At 40.4% G+C, this 22,645-nt stretch overlaps 1 pseudogene across 1 annotated transcript; it reads left to right on the top strand.

Moving 5' to 3' along the window:
• Positions 1-3,908: 3,908 nt before the first annotated feature.
• Positions 3,909-21,594, top strand: LOC308354269 (sodium/glucose cotransporter 1-like; annotated as a pseudogene). Its single transcript has 7 exons — positions 3,909-3,930; positions 4,605-4,636; positions 6,326-6,431; positions 7,480-7,558; positions 13,983-14,203; positions 21,399-21,534; positions 21,587-21,594. The product of its transcript is annotated as a sodium/glucose cotransporter 1-like (transcript).
• The last annotated feature ends 1,051 nt before the right edge of the window (positions 21,595-22,645 follow it).

The following is a 22,645-nucleotide window of genomic DNA, read 5'->3' as shown; positions in this document are numbered from 1 at the left end:
AGGTGGGGTGGCATGAAAGATGTTGCAGTTTGAGTCCAGGGAGGTTAATTGCCTAAAAAGCAAGAAACAGCAATCCTCAGAACAAAACAGATTCTAGAATGCTGTATCTTACGATCGATGATGGCCAGTCTGCAACCAAGAAGTATTAGACATATAAAGAAATGGAATTATAAATGTGACCCAGACTCTAAGAGAAAAAGCAATAAATAGAAACTGACTCTGACCAGGCCCAGATGTTGATTTAACAAACAAAAGACTTCAAACCTACAATTATAAATATGTTCAAAGAAGTGAATTGCGATACCAATGAATAAGCGAATAGGGCCTCTCAACAGAGAAACTGAAACTATAGAAAAGAACCAAATGGAAATTCCAGAGTTGAAAAGCACAATAGCTGAAATGAAAAATTTACAAGGGGAGCTCAACAGCACAAATAAGATAGCAAATGAGAGAATCGGTAAACTTGAGGATAATAGGAATTATTATTACCCAGGAGAAAGAACAGAAATCTGAAGAAAAAGGAAGAAAACCTCAGGACCTATGATACAATATCAAACAGTCCAGCATGCATTTACTTGATATTCCAAAAAGGAGAGAGAAACAGGCAAGAAAAAATTTTTTTCAAAAAGTGGTAACTGAAAATATCCTAAATTTTGGTGGAAAATGATAATTTACTGCGATAAAAATCTTAACAAACACCAATAAACACACAAAAAGCTACCCTTAGGTTTACATCATAGTCAAACTACTAAAAGCAAAGATAAAGAAGAAATTTTGAAAGAAGTAAAAGAAAACACATTGCATGCAGGGGAGAAATGGTACAGTGAAGGGATGAGATCTAGATGGAAGATATAATGGATATCAGGTATAATGGAGGCCAGGAAATATTTGAATGACATATTCAAATGCTGAAAGGAAGAAAAATCTGTCAACCAAGAATTCCATATCCAGTAAAAGTACTCTTCAAAAATGTAGATGAAATGTGTATAAATATCAAATCATTATTTGTACACTTAAAACTAGTATAATGTTATATATCAATTTTACCTTAATTTTTTAAAACTTAGTGCAAAAATAAAAAGAGGGTGACTAAGTAGAGTAAGATTTCTCAACTAGGACAAAAAGCATAAACCACAGAGGAAGAAATTGATGTGTAGGACTTCAAAATAAAATTTTAAACCTTAACTCTTCGAAAGATATCTTTAAGAAAGTGAAAAGTCAAGCTAGAGATTGGGGGGAAATATTTCTAGAACATATTTACAATAAAAGACTTATATCCGCAATGTGTATTTTGTTTTTCTAAAAAACCTAAAAGCTCAGTAAAAAGTTTTGAATAGCTGCTTCACCAAAGAAAACAGACAAATGGCAAGTAATCACATGAAACGATCCTCACTACAGCTGATCATTAGGAAGACATTATGTAAGATGCCACTGTACCAGACAGAATGGCTAAGAGGAAAACAACTGACACTAGCAAGAGTTGGAAAGGTGTGGAAAACTGAGACTCACACATTTCTTGAGGAAATGCAGAATGGCATGGCCACATCAGGGAGGACAGTTTGGCAGTTTTCCCACAAATTAATCCTGACCACCCAGCCAAGTATTTCCTTAGATCTAGATCCTTATGTACTCTGGAGAAATGAAAACACATGTCCACACATAAATTTGTACATGAAGCTTCATAATGGTCATGTTTCTACTAGCCAAATCTTGAAATAATCTAAATTGCAGTAGGAGAGTGGACGAACAGCACACAACATCATATACCAAGCAGCATTAAAAAGGCATCCTACAACCATGTGGCTGAATCTCAAGAACATTAGGCCAGTGAAAGAATCAGGACATTGAAAAAGAGTACATAGTGTATGATTTCATTTATTTAAAATTCTAGGAAACATCTGTGGGGAAAACTGATACTGGTTGTCTGAGACCAAGGGTGGGGTGAAGACCTTGATTGCAAATCCTAGGGGGTTCTGGGGGGGGTGTTAAGAATGCTTAATATTTCAAGTATGGTGGTAATCACATAACTATGTATTTTCCCAAACTCATCAAACTTGACGCTTAAAATGGGAGAATTTCACTGAATAGAGCTACCCTACAACCCAGCAATTACACTACTAGGTATTTAGCCAAAGGATACAAACGTGATCCGAAGGGGCACCTGAGCCCCAGTGTTTATAACAGCAATGTCCTCAATAGCCAAACCATGGAAAGAGCCCAGATGTCCATCAACAGATGAATGGATAAAGAAGATGTGGTATATATACACAATGGAATATTACTCAGCCATCAGAAAGAATGGAATCTTACCATTTACATCAACATGGATGGAACAGGAAGGTATTATGCTGAATGAAATAAATCAATCAGAGAAATATGGTTTCATTCATATGTGGAATTAAAGGAACAAAACAAAGGATCATAGGGGAAGGGAGGAAAAAATAAGATGAAATCAGAGAGGGAGACAAACCATGAGAGACTCTTAACTATAGGAAACAAACTGAAGGCTGTTGGAAGGGAGTGGAGGAAGGATGGGGATAATGGGGTAATGGGCATTAAGGAGGGCACATGATGTAATAAACACTGCGTGTTACATGCAACTGATGAATTATTGAGCCTTACATCTGAAGCTAAAGATACACTATAAGTTAACTAATTGAATTTAAATAAAATAAGTTTAAAAAAACAGTGAAATTTTTTAAATATTTGTAGAGAGACATCAAAAATGTGGGAAGCTTACTTGCCATGCAGCCTAGCATCTGCAATGATGAAGCCATAATCCCAGGAAAACTACTTCAGTTTGTGACTGTATTTTGGGATAAGGGCTTTAAAGAAGTAACTAAATTAAAAATGAGGTCATTAGCGTGGGCCCTAATCCAGTACGACCCTATAAGAAGAGAAAATTTGGACAGAGACATATACAGAGGTAAAAGGGTAGGAAGACACAAGATAACAGCCATCAACAAGCCAAGGACAGAGGCCAGGAATGGACCCTTCCTTCATGGGCCCCAAAAGAAAACAAGCCTGCTGACAGCCTCCAGAACTTCCAGCCTGCAGAACTATGAGACTGTAACATTTCTTTTTTTTTTTTTTTAAGATTGTATTTATTTGGGACACCTGGGTGGCTCAGTTGGTTGGGCGGCTGCCTTCGGCTCAGGTCATGATCCCAGCGTCCTGGGATCGAGTCCCACATCGGGCTCCTTGCTCGGCGGGGAGCCTGCTTCTCCCTCTGCCTCTGCCTACCACTCTGTCTGCCTGTGCTCGCTCGCTCTCTCTCTAACAAATAAATAAATTTTAAAAAAAGATTTTATTTATTTATTTGACAGACAGAGATTACAAGTAGACAGAGAGAGAAAGGAAAGCAGGCTCCCTGCTGAGCAGAGAGCCGGATGCGGGGCTCGATCCCAGGACCCTGACCCATTACCTGAGCTGAAGGCAGAGGCTTTAACCCATTGAGCCACCCAGGCGCCCCGAGACTATAACATTTCTATTGCTTAAGCCCCTCGGTCTGTTGCATTCTGGGATAGCAGCCCTAGCAAATGAATTCAATCAGCAGGTGTAAAATAGAACATCACCAAGAAAGAGTCATATATGAGAGTATATGATTAAGAACCCAAGAGAAGGTGGGGCGCCTGGGTGGCTCAGTGGGTTAAGTCTCTGCCTTCAGCTAAGGTCATGATCCCAGGTCCTGGATCGAGCCCCACATCGAGCTCTCTGCTCAGCAGGGGGCCTGCTTCCCACCCCCTTCCCCTCTGTTTGCCTCTCTGCCTACTTGAGATCTCTCTGTGTCAAATAAATAAATTAATTAAATAAATTAAATCTTTAAATTAAAAATATATATATATATATGTAAAAGAACCAAACAGAAGGTGAAAATATTAAAGTCATAGGTGTTTAGGAGAGGATCCATGGTCCCTGTGAAGCCCACAGGTAAGTTTTCATAAAGCAGATGGATTTTGAGGTAGAACTTAAAATAGACACATGTGAGCAGGTGCACATGAGGATTCTCAGGGCAGGTGGGACAGTTTACATTTAATTATTAGTTATTCACCTACCATGAGCTAGGCACTGTGCCTGGGTCCAGGAATCTAATGAACAAAGAGGCACACTCCCTGCCATGGGGTGCCCACAGTTGGAGACAATGGAAGTCAAAATGAACAGGATTTTTGGGGACAGCCAGCACATGCACGAGAACATGAGTACAGAGGACTAGGTTCAAGAGCTGTTGAGTCAAGTTCTGTCTCTCCTGAGCACTTGTTATATTTGTAGTATGTGATAAGTCTTTTGATTTTGCTCTGTGGAGTATTTCATGAAGGTGATTTGTCATCATTAGACCTGTTCAGTTAGCAGGATTTCCTTCTGCATTCAGGAGATTACACAGAAAGCTGGGTTCTTGGAGACAGTACTATTTCCTCTCCTTTCTTATTTCCCCCATCCTAACAAAGCCAGAGGGAGTGACCCTGCTATATCTTATATTCCTGGGCCTTTCCTAACATCAGCTGTGTCTCGGTGTGACAATCAGCATATTGTGAGCAAGACTCATCCGTTTAGGTCTGCCTCTTCTGGCACTCTGTCTGGTGATGACCCCTTTTTTGCTTATACAGGTGACAACAGTGCCAGAATATTTGAGGAAGAGGTTTGGTGGCTTTTGGATCCAGCTCCTCCTTGATATTCTGTACTTATTCCTCTATATCTTTAATAAGATCTCGGTGAGTTGTGTAAAAGTCAGCCCAAGAAAGAAAACAAAGGTAAACAAAAATTCAGTAGGCAGGAGAGTGCTAGATTGGTCTCAGCAGTTCACTCTGGGACCCCACAAGTTACTTACAGCCTCTGCTGTCTAAGTGAGAGGAGAGAAAAAAATAACTGAATAATACTTACAAAAAATAAAGTCAGAGGCATCTTCTTTGTGCCCCAAGCCTAGGTTATATGTCCCTCCTTTGTATTTCCAGAGAACATTGGGCTTACCTGTGTCATGTCATTAGGTGATGTCATTCCTCTGCTTAAAACAATTCAACAAGAGTTTTCTACCACCCCTACAAGAAAACCTAAGCCCCTTGTTATGATCTGTAAGGATGTCGGGTTCTTGTCCCTGCCTCTCAGCCTTGTCTCCTGGTCTCCTCCCTTGTTGTCCTCCGGCTCTGGCCACACTTGCCTGCCTTATTGTTTCTCAAACCCAGCAAGCTTATTCCCACTTGAAGCCTTCAACACTTGCCCTACATTGTGTCTGGAATGTTCTTCCCCCAGATTTTTCAAATATCACCTCCTTGGCGAGGTCTTCCATGGGTGTGTGCAGCCAATCTCTACTCCATTATTGGGTTTTTATTTTCTCTGTAGTACTTGTTACCATGTGAAGGTGAGTTGTTTCCTTGATCATTATCTGTCTCCTCCACTTCAGTGCAAGCTTCTGTAGGTCCAGGGCCTTGCCTGGCTTCTTCACTACATTACCCACTATGCTGAGAAAATGATTAGCACTTAAGACATTCGATTCATGTTTTGGGGTTTTTGTTTTTGTTTTAGTAACCAAATGAGTGTCACTTACCACACTGCATAGAATTGCCTATTTAGTATCTGTCACTAAATATAAGGTCCCCCAGGACAGCAGCTGAGTCTTAGTAACTCTTGTGTCTTCTAAACCCTGTTGAGTATCTACTATATTGGCATTTAGTAAACATTTGATGAATAAATGGATAGATGAATGTTGGGTTCCTTATATCACTACCTCAGAGACCACAATAACAAAGTAAGAGAATAGCCAGTTAAATGATGTGCACATGCTTTAAAATCAGTGCCAACTAAGCCAAGGATCAACAAATCTGGCCTGCAGGCCAGTCAGCCTCGTCTTCTCCTTTGTTTGATCTAAGAATGTTTTTTTTTACAGTTTTAAATGGTTATGAAAAACAGAGACAAGTATGTGGCCTACAGAGCCTACAGTATTTACTATCTGGTCTTTTAGAGAAAAAGCTTGCCAGGCCCTGATGGATGAGCTGACCCCTTTGCCTTTTCCCAACAGCAGAACTGTAGGAACGGCTCTCTCTGCACACACACTCCCTGCTACAAGGCTCCAGGGAGGAAGAGGCTTAGTTTTGTCTGAACTGAATTAACTGGATTAGCCCAAGCCCTAAAGGTGCTGACCTTGCTGAACTCATGGGGCACAAGTCTTTCCGCCCAACAGAACTTGGGTAGATTTAGTCTCTATCCATTAGCAATAAAATAGATGTGCTAACCATAGACCACTTCCTGCAGATGGCTTCTAGGGTCTTTATGATACTGCTATTGAATGAGCTGGAAATGAAAATGCAGCTTGTTGCCTGTGTACTTATTTCAGGGAGAGATCTGTACTGGCACCATGTTCATGAGACTGGTTTGGGGGTTAGATGTCTACCTGGCCACCATAGTCTTGCTGACAGTTACTGGCATTTATACCATCACAGATGAGGTTACTATAACCATGCACATATTTATATTGACACAAAAGCTCTCCTCTTATAGTGGAGTGGTAGTAGGCATTGAGGCAGGGAGTCTCCAGCTTTTGCATTTTTGCTAAGTCTATAGATCACATTGCTAGGCCCGAGGGGTGAAACAGTGAAAATAATTGTGGTGGGGTGCCTAATTGGTTTCCTACCTCTAGAAATCAGATCAGGCCTGTGGGAGCTTTCCAAGGGCACTGGCGAGGATGGCAGTGATAATGTTTGAGATGGGCCATGGCCTGACACTTCAGACTGCCAGGTAATGGAGTAGAAACAGAGAGGGAATGAGGGAGATGCAGCAGCTATAGGCATCCCGGTCACCTGGTAACCTGGTCGGGCCATCAGATGGGATCTTTTATGTAGGCGGTTCTGTCCCAGAGTATCCCCCTAGATTTTGAGAGTGGGAGATCTCATCACTTGTTTTTTCCCGCCACAACGCAAATCTTAGATGCCGGTGAGTATCCCTGGCAGTCCACCACTATCTGAGTGGGGCGCAACAGGCTGGGAATGGAATGTACTCAGTCAATGGCTGTCAATGCACAAGGGAATGGAAGTTGGGGGCTTCTTCCCAGGGGACATTTGGTAATGTCTGGAGACACTTTCAGTTTTCACAGCTGGGAAGGGGGGTGGTATCTATTGGTTTCTAGCAGGTAGAAGCCAAGGATGCTGCTAACTGTTGCTTCCAAACTGAGATTTTGTGATTAAAGATGTACTTTTTTTCCTTAGGAAAACTACCAGCTTTTCACTCATCCAAAAAGGGGAATGTAAAGGGAAATTGGGACATAGAAGGGCAAGATAAGAATCCAGCAAAAGATCATGAGAGGTATTAAAGAGAGAAAACAGGATGTACAAAGACTAAACATTGTATTATAAGACCTACTGACTTAAAGGTACAGAAGGTATGAATGGAGCAATCTGGGAGGAAGCAACACTGTAAAATAGAGACACAGAAATGACTTTCAGCAGAGAGTCTCAAATGTGGATTTTGTTTCTCTTTCTTCTACCTATTCAGGTGGTTTTGCAGCTGTGGTTTACTGATACCTTACATGCTGTTGTTATGGTCCTGGAATCAACCATATTAATGGGCTTTGGTAAGTTAATCTTGGAAAACTGGGCACCATAAGCGGAATCTTTGAATCTGATTGTCACCTAGGGCCACTTCAGCACCTTCATCTCACAGACAAGGAGACTGAAGCCCTCAGAACCCAAGAGCATTGTCTCAGATCACCCAAGAAGTTGGGGGCGGGAAGTGGGCAGGAACTTCTCTGCTCACTTCAGAAGACCGAAGAGTCAAAGAGTCAAGAAACAGGAGTGGCAATGACAAACTCTAGTGCTTTGGGACAGTGTCAAGTGGCCCAACACACTCACCCCCACCTCTATGCCTCTGTCCACGCTCTTCCCCTCTAGGTAGAACCCCCTCACTATTTCATCCATGTGGTTAAACCCACCCATCAATGTCAACAGAAGATCCACCCTACCTCCCCCCAGAAGCTGTGATTCTATGATTATTCCATCCACATGTCTTTTTTCCTGTGGACTCACATCACTACCACACTTAATATTCTGTGATACATATCCTGATTCTTCATTGATTGTGTCACATAAGAAATCATACCTCCCAGCTCTAAAACTTCTTAAGAACCAAAACCATTGTGTCCTGCACATAATGTGCAGTCTGAGGCACATGATAGGTGCTTATTAAGTAGTAAGAATGAAAATGATGGCTAATATGAATCAAGTATCAGGTACTACTAGGTATTGCCTCATTTAATCACCACAGCCACCATGATGCATTACTGCTGTTGTTATCCCCATTTTACAAATGAGGAAAAGGAGTTACTCAGTTAAGTAACTTGCTCATGAGACACACCAAGAGCAGAACTCATAGTGGTCTCTAAGCACCAAAGCTCAGCAGTATCTATAATGGCAGGTACACTTACCTTAATATGGAAGTTTCCTTCCACTAGACTGAGATAATGACCTTAGTGAGGTTGGTGTTACACACTGCTCCGTGGGTCAGAGATTGGTCTTACATAAATCTAGAAGGGATAACTCTTGGCTTGGGTATTGAAAAATTATTGAAATGATATGTGAATATGGTTGAAGGACTATGGCTCCATAGAGCATATTGTTGAGCCCCACTGATCAGAAATGATAGAATCAGAGTCACATAATCCTCAGTCTTACCATTTAGTAAGCATTAGTGTGCCATCAAGGGTACTAAGTGCCTTATTGCTGGAACACAAAATACATGTCAGGCATGAGCCAATGAATTTTTTAATGAGCTGGGAAGCAACAACTAATTTGAGTGACGAAACTGCCTAAACTATAAAACACACTAAGCCATTGTATTTAATTGTGTACGAGTATTAAATATCAACATTTTTTAAACCAGCCAAGTTCACCCCAATAGTTGAAAATGACATCCAGTTAAACTTTAAGAGCAGGTGGAATATTTCATTTAATGTTAGCAATTATATCTCTAAATAACTATATATTCTTCACTGTTATAGACTGAATATTTGTCTCCCCACAACAAAAATTCATATGTTGAAATCCTAACTCCCAATTGTGATGGGAGGTGATACCTTTGGGAAGTGATTCAGTCTTGAGGACAGAGCACTCATGAATGGCATTAATATTCTTATAAAAGAGACCCTAGAGAACCCCTTCACTTTTCTACCGTTTGAGGACACATTAAGAAGATGGCCATCTGTGAGCCAAGAAGGAGATTCTCACTAGACACCCAATCAGCCAGCACTTGATCTCAGACTTCCTAGCCTCCGGAATGGTGGGAAGCAAATATATAGTTTATAAATCACTCAATCTATGGTATTTTGTTTTGTTTTGTTTTTTTTAAAGATTTATTTATTTATTTATTTATTTGACAGACAGAGACCACAAGTAGGCAGAGAGGCAGGCAGAGAGAGAGGAGAAAGCAGGCTCCCCGCTGAGCAGAGAGCCCGACTCGGGGCTCGATCCCAGGACCCTGGGATCATGACCTGAGCCGAAGGCAGAGGCTTAACCCACTGAGCCACCCAGGCGCCCCTATGGTATTTTGTTATAGCAGCCCAAACAGACTGACATTTTCTGAGAAATGTAATGGGGTTTTTAAAACTGGGGCATTCATATTATTTCTTCTGGTAAGTAAACTATTTTAAAGTATTGGAATAATTGTTTTCTTTTAAAAATATGCAAGAATTTATACATCCAAATGAGTGTTGTTCAAACTAGTCACCATGAGACCCCATGTATATACAATTATATTTTTTTATTTTTTATTATGTTCAGTTAGCCACTGTTTAGTACATCATTAGTTTTTGATGTAGTGTTTAATGATTCATTAGTTACGTATAACACCCAATGCTTATCCCAGCATGTGCCCTCCTTAATACCTATCACCCTGTTACCCCCTCCCCCCATTCCCCTCCCTTCTGAAACCCTCAGTTTGTTTCCTGGGGTCCATAGGCTCTCATGGCTCATCTCCCTCTCTGATTTCTCTGCCTTCGACTTTCCCTCCTTATGGTCCTCCAAACTATTGCTTATGTTCCACGTATGAATGAAACCATATGATAATTGTCTTTGTCTGCTTGACTTACTTTGCTTAGCATAATCCTCTCCAGTTTGATCCATGTCAGTACAAATGGTAGGTATTCATCTTTTCTGATGGCTGAATAATATTCCGTTGTATATATGTGCCATGTCTTCTTTATCCATTGATCTGTTGAAGGGCATCTTAGCTCCTTCCACAGTTTAGTTATTGTGAACATTGCTGCTATGAACATTGGAGTACATGTGCCCCTTCTTTTCACTACATCTGTATCCTTGGGATAAATACCTAGTAGTGCAATTGCTAGGTCGTAGGGTACCTCTATTCTTCACATCTTGAGGAACCTCCATACTGTTTTCCAGAGTGGTTGTACCAGCTTGCATTCCCACCAACAGTGTAAGAGGATTCCCCTTTCTCCACATCCTCGCCAACATTTGTTGTTTCATGTTTTGTTAACTTTTGCCTTTCTAACTGGTGTGAGGTTGTAGCTCATTGTGGTTTTGATTTGAATTTCTCTGATGGCTAGTGATGTTGAGCATTTTTTCATGTGTCTGTTACCCATCTGTATGTCTTCTTTGGAGAAGTGTCTGTTCATGTTTTCTGCTCATTTTTTGACTGGATCTTTTTTTGGAGGGTGGGGGAGTAACAGCTATCCGGATTTTTTTAAATTTAATTTGTGTGTGTGTGTGTGTGTGTGAGAGAGAGAGAGAGAGAGAGAGAGAGAGAGAGAGAGAGAGAGAGTTGCATTTGAGAAGTTCTTTATAGATCTTAGCTATCGGCCCTTCATCTGTAATGTCATTTGCAAATATCTTCTCCCATTCCATGGGCTTCCCCTTAGTTTTGGTGACTGTTCCCTTTGCTCTGCAGAAACTTTTTATTCGATGAGGTCCCAAAAGTTCATTTTTGCTTTTCTTTTACTTGCCTTTGGAGGCGTGTCTTGAAAGAAGTTACTGTGACTGATGTCTGAGAGGTTACTGCCTATGTTCTCCTCTAGGATTTTGATGGATTCCTGTCTCACATTGAGGTCTTTCATCCATTTGGAGTTTATCTTTGTGTAGAATGTAAAGGAATGGTCCAGTTTCATTCTTCTATATGTAGCTGCCCAATTTTCCCAGTACCACTTATTGAAGAGACTGTCTTTTCTCCATTGGATATTATTTTCCTGATTTATCAAAGATTAGTTGACCATAGAGTTGAGGGTCCATTTCTGGAGTCTCTATTCTGTTCCATTGATCTATGTGTCTGTTTTTATGCCAATACCATGCTGTCTTGGTAATCACAGCATTGTAATATAGCTTCAAATCAGGCAACATGATGCTCCCAGCTTTGTTTTTCTTTTTCATCATTCCCTTGGTGACTTGGGGTCTTTTATGTTTCTGTACAAATTTTAGGATTGTTTGTTCTAGCTCTTTGAAAAATGCCAATGGTATTTTAATAGTGATGGCATTGAAAGTGTACATTGCTCGGGGCAGGATATACATTTTAACAAACTCACACAGGTAAACAAATAAAAATGTACATGGTGAAATACTCGTTGCCTTCGGTTCCTCGGTTCACCTCCCCAGAGGCAACCAGTGTTATAGTTTTGTGCATATCCTTCCAGAGATATTCTTCATATGTACAGTCATTTTTTAATCTATGAGATGGATAGATAGGTAGAATCAAAACAAAATTTTGCAGACTGTTTTCCACCACTGGTACTATATCTAGGGTAAATTTCTATGTCTGTGAATAGAGATCTACTACATCTTTTTGGTTTTGTATTTTTAATAAACTTCGTTGAGAAGTACACAAGACAAAATATGTAGCTAGATGAAATATCGCAAAGTGAACACACTCTGGTAACCAGCATCCAGGTCAAGAAGTTATCTTTTTGTTTACTTGCTTTCCAAACAGCTTTTGTTTCTTTTCTTTGCCTTATTACATTGGCCAGGGCCATTAGGGAAGTGTTGAGTAGAAGACAGAGTAGTAGAAGAGACAACAGGCATCCTTGTCTTACTTCCAACTTAGAGGGAAAGCTTTGGATATTTTACCATTAAATAAATTATTTGCTGTCAGTGTTTTATAGATACTCTTTGCAAAACTAACAAATTCTCTTCTATTCCTAGTTTGCTACAATTGTTTATCATGAACAGGTTTTGAATTGTAGCAAGTGTTTTTTCCATTTCTACTGAAAAGATTATATTATTTTTCTCCTTTATTCTGTTAACACAGTGAATTGTTTTGAATGTTAACTCAATCTTGCATTCCTGGAATAAACCCAGCTTATTGAGGCATATCCCAAATTCCTCTCCAAAGTGGCTGTATTAACTTGTATTCTCAGCAATATATGTGAGAATATGTGTTCCCTAACTTTTCAGCCAATAATTGATGTTTCAAGACTTTTTAAAAATCTGCCAAATAAGTGAAGAAGAAAAAAATATATCAATTCTTGTTTTACTTGGAAGTTCCCAGATACTGATGAGGTTGAACATCATTTCACATACTTAGTGACCATTTGTAGTTCCTCTTTTGTGAATTACCAATTCATATTCAATACCATATTTTTTCTGAATAGTTTCCCTTGGCTGTCAGTGTATAGTTCTTTATATGTGACACAAATTTCTTCTTTTAGCCTGACAAAATTTTAACTGATTTCAGTCATATAAATTTTAAATTTTGAGATCAAATTTATCAACCTTCCTTTTCTTTTTTGTGTCTTGTCTAAGAATATACTCCCTAACTCAAGATCATAAAGATATTCTGTTTTTATCTAATAACTTTGTACTTTACTTTTTTATTTCACCTTTTTTTAATACACATGGAATTCATTTGTAGATGTGTTATGAGGTGTCTTATTGATTTTATAGTCAGTCAGTATTCTTTCTTTGACTAGTTTTGACTCCAAATGATTCTGAGCACATTTCAAAACTCAAGTCTATATCAAAGGAACATGGCTTAATATGCCAAAATAAAAGGGTTGGGTTTTTTTGTTGTTGTTCAGTAAGTGGAATTAAGGGTGTTTTTGTGCCCTTTAAAAAATATTTTTCTTTAGGGTCACAGAGGGTGCTCAGTTTGTTGAGCAGTCAACTCTTGATTTCAGCTCAGGTCATGATCTCAGGGTCATGATATCTAGCCCTGTGGCAGGCTCCAGCACTCAGCAGGGAGTCTGCTTAAGGATTCTCTCTTCTCCTCTGACTCCCCACCCCACTTTCTCTAAAACAAGTAAATCTTTTTAAAAAAATTTTTTCTTTACTTTTAAGATTGTATAACACTTAGAAATTTTCAAGTTTGACATTTGATAAACATTTTGTTGGCATTGCAGGAAAGTTAATATTAATTTGTTTTGGTCAAGATTCTTAAGAGAGCTTGTGATAGAACTTTAGTTCAAAACTGAATATAAGCAAATAAGTACCTTCTTAACTCAAGTAAGTAAAAATTCCAAGGGCACACGACCTTCAGTGATGGCTAGATCCAGGGTTCTGAATGAACCAGGTAGACAAGAGAGCTTCAAACTGTTAAACTAGCTTAGAACTGCAAAGAATGGAAGCAGGAACTTTTGGTTCCTTAAGCTGAAGACTCCTGGGACAGATTCCAGTTAGCCCAGTTTGGGTCTCATATCCATTCCTGACACATCAGTTGTTGCCCATGGGATAGAGAGTATTGGGCAGGCCCCAGGGCATGTGGACAGTTTGATGAGGCCCACCTAAGCCACACAGGATGGAATGCAACTGGGAAGAGGAGTTCTGCTACCAGAAGTAGGAGGTGGGGTGTGGGCACACAACCGTGATTATCTACTCTACTCGTTTCTCTTTGGAAGAGGTGATGTTTTTCTTAGGCACATTTAGTCTTGACTATTTTTCAATCCATTGTGCTTTTTATACTAGGTACAGTCCATGAAACTGGGACTCACTTAGCAATCTTGGGTCTTCAAACATGTGTTACTGTATAGTTTCGGGTACTGATAAATTTTATGGTGTTTCAAGCTTTTCAGGAAGTAGGAGGATACCAGGAGCTATTGCATAAATACCCAGACAGTAAGCCAGACCTAATCCATAAAGGAAATTGGACTGCCGAGGCAGAATGTTTTAGTCCTCGCCTGGATTTTTTCCAAATCTTCCAAGATCCCATCACTGGAGACCTCCCATGGCCTGGAATCATCTTTGGTGTCTCCACTCTCTCCTTATACTACTGGTGCACTGATCAGGTAACTAGGCATGGTACAATTGAAGTGGCTGCATTGGAGGCTGTGGTCCTCAGTGCATTCCAGGCTTTCCCAGTCTCTACAACCACAGGCAACAGTTGGTCTGTCTGCACTCAGTGATCAGGGGTCCCTTCCAGTCCTTATTTATTGCCTAAAGAACTTGATAAGAAATTCTGTTTAAAAGGAATTTCAGGGCACCTGGATGGCTCAGTTGGATGACTGCCTTCAGCTCAGGTCATGATCCCAGAGTCCTGGGATTGAGTCCTGCATCAGGTTCCCAGCTCCATGGAGAGTCTGCTTCTCCTTCTGACCTTCTCCTTTCTCATGCGCTTGCTCTCCCTCTCTCTCTGTCTGTCTCAAATAAATAAATAAATAAATAATCTTTTTAAAAAATAAAAGGAATTTCACAGCCCCTTCTATAATATATCAACTATTTTCATTTTTTTCTTCTTCACTATCATTATCTAAAAAAAAATCTTTTTGGATATGAAATATGTCAGTTCTCCCCCAACTGTGTCCATAAATTAATGCAACCAATCAGTTTTTCAGTTGGCTTTTTAAGGACTCAAAACTTATTCTAAAAATTATTTGGCTCACTGTCAATGGTAGATCATTAAATATATTATGAAATATTCATATGACACAAAAGCAATAAATAAATAAATAAGAAGTACAGATACACACAATAAATTGGATGATCTTCAAGCTTGATGCCAAATAAAAGAAGCTAGACACAGATACCTAGGCACTGCATAAATACACTTTTATAAAGTTTACCACAGGCAGTGCTAACTTATGTCATTTAGGAATACACAGTAAGTGGCAAACAAATTAGAAAAGAAAAGAAAGAAAGTCATGAAAGTGATCATTTCTGGAGCAAGGGAAGGGGTTGAGGTGAAAAGAATAAGTCACATGTCAAGCATTATTTATAATTACCACAAGGTGGAAACGACCCAGATGTTCACTCATGAATGAGTGAACAGAATGTGCATCCATTCATTGGAATATTATTCAGCCATAAAAAGAAATGATGTACTGACACATGTTATAACTTAGATGGATCTCAAAAACATTATCCTAAATGGAAGGAGCGAGAGACAAATAATCATCTAATGTATGATTCCTTTTATACAAAATATCCAGAGTAGGCAAATCCACAGAGACAGAAATCCAATTAGTTCTTGCCAGGAGTTGAGAGAGGAAAAATGGAGGGGACAGCTTAATGGACATGGGTGTTCTTCCGAGGTGATGAAAAAATTTTGAAACTAGAGAGAAGTGTGATTACATAAGCTTGGGAATTCACTGGGGGCTACTGAATTGTTTAAAATGGTTTGTTATATATTACATTAAGTTCACCTCAATTAAAAAAAAAAGGCCACAGAAAGGCATCTGGGATACCTACAATGTTCCATCTGAATTTGGATGGTTGTTATAGTATATGCTCTTAATGTGCTACAGCATGCTTTCATGTGTTACATAATGATTTTTTTTTAAGATTTTATTTATTTATTTGACGACAGATCACAAGTAGCCAGAGAGGCAGGGAGAGAGAGAAGGGAGGAGGCAGGCTCCCTGCTGAGCAGAGAGCCAGATGCGGGGCTCGATCCCAGGATGCTGGGATCATGACCTGAGCCGAAGGCAGTGGCTTTAACCCACTGAGCCACCCAGGCGCCCCTACATAATGATTTTTTTTAATTTTTAAACATTTTATGGAAGAATAAAATGCTACAAATCACTAGCCCAAGTTTGAAACTGAAGAACAAAGGGGGAGAACTTGCCAAACCAGATTTTAAACATCTACAAAGCAGCAGCAATAAAAACAGTTTGAAACATCCAAGAATAGATACATAGACTAGTGGAAAAAAATAAAGAGGTCAGGCAGATTCTTGTACTTATAGAAATTTAATATGTATCCAACAGGCTTCAGAAATCAATGGGGAAGACACATACCCTTTGATGATGTTAGAAAACCAAGGGACTATTTGGAGTAACAATTCTTCACCCCCACCTAACACTTAGTACAAAGGTGGACTTTGGGTGGGTTAAAGACTTAAATGTGGAAATAAAAATGTGGAGAGAAAAGCTAGACATTTTTAAGGGAGGATGATGGAATATTTTTGAGACAGAGTGGGGAGAGTACAAATGATATTGATTTGATCACATTACATATAAGTACTTTTTAACAAAGTACCATGGAAAAAGTTGACAGATGACAGTTTAGAGATTATTAGAAATGTTTATTATGAACAAGAGACTAATAGCAAAGCCACAAGAAAAAGGAGTCCAGTAGAGATGTGGGTAAAAGATCATGATAGGCAATTTATAAATAAGGAAATTCAGACAAGCATAAAACCAGCATATAACCGGAGTTATGAGGGAAGTGCAACTCAAAACCACAAGGAAACGCAAAAATTAGACTGGTAATGCCAAGTGTTGGAAAGGCTATGAATGTTTAAGAACCTTTGTGAACTCCTGGTGGGAGTATAGACTGGCACAATCTATTCTGGAAGGTAATCCAGCAGTATTTGATAAGAGTAATTATACTGTACTCTGAGCTAGCAGTGGTGTTCCTCAGAAGCTACCTAAAATATCCTCATGCAAGTTCATGAGGGATTATATATGTGGCATCGATCACCATGTGATCATTGATTGTGCTGGTTACTCCAACGTGGGCAGATGAAATGGCAGGAGGGGCAGTAATACTGTGGAATACTATGCTGTCATAGGAGCTAGATGATACAAAACTGATAGGTCTTTAAAATGTAGTGAGTGGACAGACAAGAAACAAGATGAGATCCAGAGCACTATATGTGGGTATTCTCTATAATGTAGCTCTGGATTTTTTAAATTTGTATTCTTGTCTATTTATTATGTTTAATGGTGCTTCTTTACCTAGAAGATAAGAAAAATCTTTCTACATTTTTCTTTTCAGTTTCTTCTACAACTTTTAAAGTTGCCCCTGACCTTCCACATCTGACAGTGGGTAAACTAGATTTCCTAAACTACCTCCAAAAACAAAGTTTTCTAGTTATACTGGGTAAAATATAACAAACATCTTTTTATAGTCTTAGCAAAGCTCATAAGAAGGAAGAAACTCCCTGGAGACTGAAAAACCAAGGAGAACCGAACTCAAGAGAGTTAAGCTGACAGATACACTGATGGTGCCCTGACAGCATTTACCAAGCCAGGATTTCCAAGGCTTAGATTTAACTGGCCAGGTGAGAACAGGAGAAAGGCCTTGAGTTCATGAGTAGTGAAGAGTGAAGGCTGTACTATCAGTGAAAAGATAGACCAGGAAAATAGCTGCCCACCAGCAAAGAGAAACAAAATACGCCAACCCAAGTCCCAGGAGAAGGAAAAAAGTCTCCCCTAAGGATTCACAAGGGCAGGCTGGCTTTCCTATACATTTGAGGTTTTCATTAAAATTTTAACTTAATTCCCTGTATTATCAGGGAAAGCTCATGGGAAGAAATGAACATAAACTCATCCAAAATTTGTTATATACCAACCTGGCAAGAGTAATGGCAGATTTTCCCTGGAAGGATACACCCTCAACCAAGGTCTTGCAGCATTCCCATAAATAAATGCCTGTACAACATGAATCCCTAAACCAAAATTAGAAAATATAGAAGAATCAAACCACCTTGAGCAAGAAACAGCAGAATTAGTACACCAAAGTTCAGAAAACTGAGGTATTAGATACCATAACTTTTTAAAAAGTGCGTATAAAGAAATAAAAGGGATGTCTGGGTGGCTCAGTCAGTTAAGCATGTGCCTTTGGTTCAGATCATGATCCCAAGGTCCTGGGATCAAGACCCACATTGGGCTCCTTGCTCAGTGGGAAGCCTCCTTCTCCCTCTCCCTGCCCCATTCTCTCTCTCTCTACACCTCTAAAAAATAAAATCTTTTTAAAAATAAAGAAATAAAAATGGAACTGAAAACCTTAACACCATTCTATCAAAAACAGTCAGATATGAAAACTCAAACTTCTAAATATGAAAAATATGCTCATTGAAATGTGAAAATTTGCAAATGTTAAAATAGCATATTAAAGGGACGCTTGACTGGCTTTGTGAGAGGAGCACATGAGTCTTGATCTCCATCATGTGTTTGAACCCCACGTTGGGTATGTAGAGACTTAAATAAATAAATAAACTTTTTTAAAAAATAGCATATTAAGTACAGCTGAAGGGAAGAAATGGTCATCTGAAAGCAAGAACTGAAGAAACTATTGAAGGCACAAAACTGGAAAGTGTGAAAGAAAAACAAAATGACACGGAAGAGAGAATCAGGATTAAAATATATTTCATCAGAGTTCCAAAAGAAAAGGAGAGAGAAGCAATATTTTAAGAGAAAGTGGCTGAGAATTTTTACAATTGCTGAAAGAGCAGGAAGCATCAGACTCCAGAATCACAGTGAATCAAGCATAGATAATTTACAAATCCGCACAAAGAAATGTAATGAAACCATAATGAAAGTCCAGAACATGGAAGACAAGGAGAAGAATTTGAAGGGCACCCGAGGGGAAAGATTTCTGATAAAAAGAAGACAGTTATACCAACAACAAACTTCTCAGCTTCAACGAAGTAACCCAAAGGTAGAGGTGTAAAATTTTCAAAGTCTTTAAGGAAAATGTCACTTCTAAAGTACATGCCCAACTAAGGTATTATTCATGACCAAGGGCAAAATCAAGACATAACCTTCCCTAAAGAAGGACTGAAAGATGTACATAAAGAAAAAGGAAATACTCATGAGCAAGAAGGAATAGTTAGCAAAGATATTAACAGGTACATGAGCAAATGAGCTGAAAAATAAGAATTACAAATACAAGAAGTGAAAAACAGGACAAAACTAAAATAGTGTACCACTATTTGGAGTTAAATCTGTTTGTGGACTCTAAATTGTTCAGAAGGGCGGAGATGTTGATTGACTTTATTTTTTTTTTTATTTATTTTTGTTTATTTGTCAGAGAGAGAGAAAGAACACAGGCAGACAGAGTGGCAGGCAGAGTCAGAGGGAGAAGCAGGCTCCCCGCTGAGCAAGGAGCCCGATGTGGGACTCGATCCCGGGACGCCAGGACCATGACCCAAGCAGAAGGCAGCTGCTTAACCATCTGAGCCACCCAGGCATCCCTGTTGGTTGACTTTAGACTTGAAATTGTATCTAGGTGAAAATTTAAAGGGTCATTATTAAAAACAGAACTAGTCGGATGCCTAGGTGGCTCAGTCGGTTAAGTGTCCAACTCTTGAATTTACCTCAGGTCATGATCTCAGGGTCATGAGATCTAGCCCCGCATTCAGCTCCAAGCTCAGGACAGAGTCTGCTTGAGATTCTCTCTCTCCCTCTCCCCCTGCCCCTTCCACGCCTCAACTAAATAAATAAATCTTCAAAAAAAACACAGAAGTAGAATATATACCTTCAAACTCGTAAAGCAAATTTGAAATTAAGAAAAATTGTTAATTAAAAGAGAGACAAGCAAACTGATGGAAGGAAAATTGTTAACTTTGGCCCACTATCATTTTTTTTTAAAGATTTTATTTATTTATTTGACAGACAGAGATCACACGCAGGCAGAGAGGCAGGCAGAGAGAGAGAGAGAGGAGGAAGCAGGCTCCCCGCCCAGCAGAGAGACCGATGTGGGGCTCTATCCCAGGACCCTGGGATCATGACCTGAGCTGAAGGCAGAGGCTTTAACCCACTGAGCCACCCAGGTGCCCCGGCCCACTATCATTTTTAAATGATAATCCTCTCCTTGCCCCACTTCGTAATATATGACACTAAACAAAAGTGCTTAGGACTTTCTACATGGGATTTCTGCATTGCCTTTATAATCACCCTTCCCTCAGAACGAGAGTTGAATTTCTGCCCTTGCCCTACTCCTTCATCCCCTTCCTTGAGAGACCCTTTTCTTATGTGCATGGGACTAAGCAAAGACCAGGAAGTGCAGCCTGGCTGCCCACCCCCACCTGCTCCACAGAAGCCCACATACATTGAGATGTTAGCAACAGGATGCCAGTGGACCTCCCAAGAAGCAGTACCTATTGGTTGAAGAGAACCACTTTGGGGTTCTTCCTCCCAGTATTGAAATAATGCATTTGGAAAATAAAGACAACCTAAAGAGGAAAATGACAGTCCTGCCTGTTAATTTCACCACGCTAGCATGAATCATTATTACCATCTCAGTTAATTCCTGCGCACTTTTTTCTCGGTGTAGTGTCATGGTGTATATGCTGCTGCTGTGTCCTGTATGCCTCTTAGTTACCATCACACTGTGAGCATTTTTTCCATTATCTAAATGTTCTGCAGAAACATACTTTCAGTACATATATAATACTGCATTGTTGTGATTCATTGGACCATGGCTTTATGCACTTTCTTAAATGCTTCTCCACCTGCCAGCTGTACCATTCTGTTCGGCCTGAGTGCACACTGCTTCTTATGGCAGGAGCACCATGAAATGGGTCGTGAAACATCTCCTAGGAGATTTTGCACTTACAAGGTCTATACTAGTTCATTTCAATTTAGATGAATGAAGTCGGCCCCAGTTCTGAGAACCCTTTTGATGCTGGGGACCCACCTTTGCTTTGATGTCACGAGGGGCCTCTTCCTTCTACCTGGCAGGGGCAGTCTGTGGCCTCTAGAAGGGAGTCTCATCCTTGCCAGGGGACAGCTTGTAAGCACTGTGCCTCCATAATTGGTGTGCAGTGCTAACAATGAGGCCAAGGTCACGCGCACACCATTCCTGTCCCCTCAGGCAACTGTGCACTGAGCAAAACATGCTCATTGGTCACATGAGCCTCCTCTGGCCCTGGATGCCCTGGAGATCCCTGGATGATTGGGGTGAGCAGCTCAGCAAAAACCCACCAGAGGGCACATCCTGCCGCTGCAGCAGGTCACAATTGTCCTCTCTGCTACACTGAGGGGGCCCAGGCTTGAAACGCTCTGCTAGAGCCATCATCCCCTCCTTCACCCCTCTGTGTTTCCTTGGCAGATTTTTTTTTTTGAGATTTTATTTATTTATTTGACAGACAGAGATCACAACTAGGCAGAGAGGCAGGCAGAGAGAGGGAGAAAGGGAAGCAGGCCTCCGGCTGAGAAGAGAGCCCGATGTGGAGCTTGATCCCAGGACCCTGGGGTCATGACCTGAGCCAAAAGCAGAGACTTTAACCCACTGAGCCACCCAGGCGCCCCTCGGCAGATTTTTGTCCAGGGATGCCTGGCAGGGAAGAATATGTCTCATGTAAAAGGCGGCTGAGTCCTTTGTGGGTGTGTGAAGCTGCTGCCCATGTTCAGCATAGCGATGCCGGGAGTGATCAGCCATGTCTTACTCCCGGGTAAATCCTTAATGCTGATGTGTTCACTCTGATCACCTTCTCTTTCCTAAAGAGACCTAGAGAGTATTTGGGGTCATCAGGCCTCCCACAATATGGGGATTGAGATGCCCCAATTGCTTTTTAGGGAGCTAAAGAGTTCTGATTAAGAGTGCAGCTGAGCAAAATTCTGGCAGAAACTATGGTTGGAGGTGGCAAGAGAGAAATTCCATGAGAGAAGTTTGGATAGGGAAGAGCCAACCAAGGCTCCATGCAGCCAGAGCTCAGTCCTGGCCAGGGCTTGGAGGCACAATCTGCAGGAAGGCTCACTTGCTCCTCCTGAATCATGTGCATCACCATGGCACACACACCTGCGTGCCAGGCACTGTGCTGGGAACCTGATAGATGCTGTCAATGCTGGCTCAGATCATGAGGCTTTTGTAGCCTCAGTGAACAGATGAGGAATGTCAGGGGGGAGCTCAATGTAAACCCCCAAAGTGGGTCTGACTCAGGCCCATGTTCTTTCCCATAAATGCTATCAAAACATCTCTGTTTCTCTTAATGAGCTGTCATAACTCTGTGGATGTCTCTCATTCCCATTTCAACCTAGTTTTACTATCTATACTGTCTCTCAGGGTATCCAGTTTGTTTATTCATTAAACCTACATGGAGTGCTTTTTCTGATAGGTGCAGCCACTGGGACAAGGCAGGTGGCTTCCATGGGAGTCTTCTGTGGCTGAGCTTTGACAAGGCCAGACAGAATGCAAAACACTAATTATTGCTAAGTAACATGTGTAGGAGACATCTCTAAGCCTAATTCATCCTTCAGTCTGCCCCAAGACATGCCTCTTCTTTTTTTTTTTTTTTTTAAGATTTATTTATTTATTTGACAGCTCACAAGTAAGCAGAGAGACAGGCAGAGAGGAAGGGAAGCAGGCTTCCCACTGAGCAGAGAGCCCGATGTGGAGCTCTATTCCAGGACCCTGGGATCAGGACCTGAGCCAAAGGCAGAGGCTTTAACCCACTGAGCCCCTCTTTTTTTTTTTTTTTTTTTTTTTTTTTTAATCCTAATTCCCTTCTAGCTTTAACAGAGAGAAAGGCTTTGTTTCAACATTCCCAGATTTGGTCTTTGGCA

Source organism: Martes martes (genome assembly GCF_963455335.1).
Source record: "Martes martes genome assembly, chromosome: 13".
Taxonomy (NCBI): Eukaryota; Metazoa; Chordata; class Mammalia; order Carnivora; family Mustelidae; genus Martes; species Martes martes.
This window is presented reverse-complemented; position numbering and strand designations above follow the sequence as displayed.